The sequence below is a fragment of the Opisthocomus hoazin genome, chromosome 1 (assembly GCF_030867145.1).
Source record: "Opisthocomus hoazin isolate bOpiHoa1 chromosome 1, bOpiHoa1.hap1, whole genome shotgun sequence".
Classification (NCBI taxonomy): Eukaryota; Metazoa; Chordata; class Aves; order Opisthocomiformes; family Opisthocomidae; genus Opisthocomus; species Opisthocomus hoazin.
Genome location: NC_134414.1, coordinates 70160098 through 70163789, shown reverse-complemented (window position 1 = coordinate 70163789; position 3692 = coordinate 70160098).

Here is a 3692-nt window from a genome sequence, read left to right as displayed (position 1 = left end):
TATGACGGTGTAAGATTCAGAATCTGTACTATTAAAATCACTGTGGATAAGTGCTGTTCATCTGGAGACTTTATTAGTGTGGATTCTCCTTCCAAAGTGGGCTTTCATGTATTAACATGCAGCATCACAGCTCTTGCTGTGCTAAGTACAAGTTGCAGGAGGAAGTTCTTTTTCATTTTTTTCTCTTGTAATTCTTTTTAATGTGGGTAACAGTGTTTTGGGGAAGGAAGCAGTTTTCTATTTTGCCTGCATTTTGTAGAGACCTCTTGATGGTGCCTGTGTGATGCTGTGGTGATGGGTACCTGTGTTCTGTCTCCCTTCCAGCTCTTCCTTAGTTGTGCCCAGGCAAAACAGCAGCTTTTGATTTTTAGCAGCTATGCATGACATTACCGCCTGCCTGGAGGGAAGCGAGGACTGGGATTTTCTGGTGTGAAACTGGCTAATGCAGGAGGAAGGGAAGAGAAAAACAGCCTTTTGTGGAGTAGAAAGGTGTGCGAAGGAGCACTAATGAGGGGCATGGTTTCTCTCCTGACTGCAGTAAAAAGGAGGGGCTAGTACTCAGTGCTGCTGATAGAGCTTCCCAGCACTCTTGGCTACAAAGAACGCGTGCAGTGACCCAGGAGCTCACAAGGAGACATGGTAACCAGAGTGAAAAACTGCTAGTTTAAAAAAAACAACCAAAACAACACAAAACCCAACATCATCCCAACCCCAAAAACCCAACAAACCAAAAAATGCAACTCGTGTGTTTCCAGTTCTGCAAGTTGTTGTGTGGGGACTCCTTCATCTTCCGATGGGTGCTTCTGGTGTCGTTTTCTAAAACTAAAGGGTTGGTTGTTTTTATGCTTTGTCATTACCTTTCTCTGTCCCACACAAGTCATAGTTGTTTAGTACCTAAGGAGACAATCCCTAAATGAACAATGAATTAAATTATTACTAAATATATTTAAAATTTTGTTTTCAAAAGTATGTCCTTTTGAGCAGCTTTTTTGGATTTGCCAGGGGTTTGCAGTTTGAGACCTGCCAATCTGTCAGAGACTTATCTGCACCTGCTCTGTGGTATTCAAAACCTTACACAATTAAAAACCTCCCAGCTATTAACAAAGGTTCAAGGCCAGTGTCTGGTCTTTCCTCAGGACTGGGCAGCCTGCGGCCTCAGGCTTGTTTGTGACTGAAGCGATCTGCCAACACGGCTGCGAGAGGTCCACCGCTGGCTTGGCTGCATCTGCTGACAGCTGAACTTGGCAGCATGCAGAAGCTGGGCCGGGGCCTCTGATCACTGCTTGCAAGGTCAGGCTTTGGGGAGATGTACACATAGAAGGCAGAGAAAAGGAAGAATATTTGTAAATTTAACATCTAACAATTCTTAACATATAAATAGCTGAGATTATTTGAAATTCAGTTGCAACAGCATTTGATTCATATGAGATCTTAAGGAATCCCTACAGTCTTTCCAAAAGCTCCAGTTTGGCTGCTTTTCCCAAAAGACAATACACAGGATCCAGTCTTGCGTGCTGCGCTTTTGCCCCTAGGGCTATCCTTGTCCAGCATGATGTCCAGTGTCGCTGGCTCTTGTTCCTTGAGAAATGTCTGGGTTATGGTGGGCTGTCACTCTGCCAGCCTGTAAGAGATGGCGGGGTTGCACAGCAGAACCTGGGAGGGTGAGTGATACAGGGGAGCTGTTGGTAAGAGGGCAGCAGGAGACCTGGGTTGCTCAATGTGCACGCTAGCCCCATTTCTTCCCTGCTTTCTGAAGGCAGGTGGTGCCTTCAAGCAGAACTTGAAGGTTTCTGGAGTTTGGTGTAGGACTTTTTTTTTCTATTGTACTAGTAATTTAAACTCGGCTGTAGCTGAGCTCCTTTTTTAATACACATTGTTGATGCTCTATCTACTGCAGTGGTGCCTATGCTACCTTCATGCCTGCAAGCATGACTGGAGAACAGTTCAACCCTCAACACTGATGTTGCACAGATTTTTTTCCTGTTCCGTGGTGCTGTTTTTTTCTTTTTCTTTCTTTTCTTTTTTTTTTTTTAACACCGCAGAGGAGCAATACAATATGGCCTGTGCTTGTGCCTATGAAGTATCCTGACATAAACTCATTAATTTCCCCATTGCTTCTGCCAGTGTGTCCTGATATCCCAGCACTGCTAAAAGCATTTTTTTCTTTTTTTCCCTCCCCTCCTGCCCTACATCATTTTACTGGAACAATTCAGCTCGGCTGATGGAGGGGGAGGAGCAGCGCAGGCGTGGGGTAGGGACGGGCAGCCTGGGCACTGCACTGATGCACACTTGTAACTCACAGAATCACAGAATGCTCGGGATTGGGAGGGACCTCTGAGGGTCATCTGGTCCAACCCCCCTGCCGAAGCAGGGTCACCTACAGCAGGCTGCACAGGACCTTGTCCAGGTGGGTCTTGAATATCTCCAGAGAAGGAGACTCCACAGCCCCTCTGGGCAGCCTGTTGCAGTGCTCTGTCATCCTCAGAGTGAAGAAGTTCTTCCTCGTGTTCTTAAAACTCTTGGTGTTTTAAGAGCCCGGCAGTGCCGCGGCTGACGTCCTTCCAGCATGGAATGGTAGGATGGTAGGATGGTAGGTCGGGCCGCCCATCCATCTGGGCCATGCTCAGGCCGAGGTTAATGGCGGCCACGCTGTGCCCCTGTCCGATGCCCGCTCTGCTGCCTCCCACCCGCTGTGGCGAGCGTTCTCCTCCGTCGCCATGAGGTTGCTTTCCCCGTTAACGACCTCGGCGTGCAGCCGGGAGCAGGGCTGGCTGCAGCTGTGTGATGCTGGAGCCAGGGCTAGCAATGGCGGGTGGCAGCGCAGACCTGGGGGCTCTGCCAGCCCCGCCCGGGAGGGGAACTGCGTTTTACAAGTATTTAATTTTCCCCCCTCTCTCCCCCCGTTGCGTTTGGCCAGATTATGTGAAATGTTTGAACAGTGAAGTGAGAGATGTTACTTTTGGCCATGCCGGGTGAATGTGAGCCAGGGGTCTGCCGGTGCTTGAGGCAATGGCCGGGCCCGAGGGGGGGCACAGTGGAGGGATGGCGGGACCCGATGGTGGGTCTCAGGGCGCAGTGGCGGTACTTGCTCCCCTTGCCCGCTGTGTCTTGCACCGGCGTATGCAGTCCCTACTGGCTCTCCCTTGGTGGGAGGGGGTGGCCGTCCCCGGGGATGCCGCTGGCCCCTGCGCGGTTACAGGGGCTGCTGCTGACCCCGCTGGCGCACAGTCAGTGCCTGGGCGGCCATTTTCCCTGGCTTTGCACACGTGGTGGTGGCTGTGCCCGGGGCTGGTTCCGTTGTGGGTCCTGCCAGGCTGGTTAAGGATGCCGTGAGAGCAACTATGTTCAAACTGGAAGCACGACATCTTGAGGGCAGTATTGGAGCGATGCAGAAGAGGCAAGCCTTCCATCTCCAACATCCAGCTGAGGTGCAGCCAAACCCCCCCCCCCCAGCATCTCTTCTGGCAGCAAGCCGTTACCCTCTGTTGTGGGGTCGTGTTTACCGCTTGCGAGTTGTCTGCTTCCAGCAGCTGTGCTCGAGCCCAGCCATGCAGGGTGTGAACAACGCACTCGGCCGATCTGGTCAATACGCTCCGAGGAAGTAATTGGTGCCGACTGATCCCGCCATGTTGCCTTCGCTGTATCTGTGCTGATACACTGGTGCACTACTGCATACAGAAGGAGAACATATC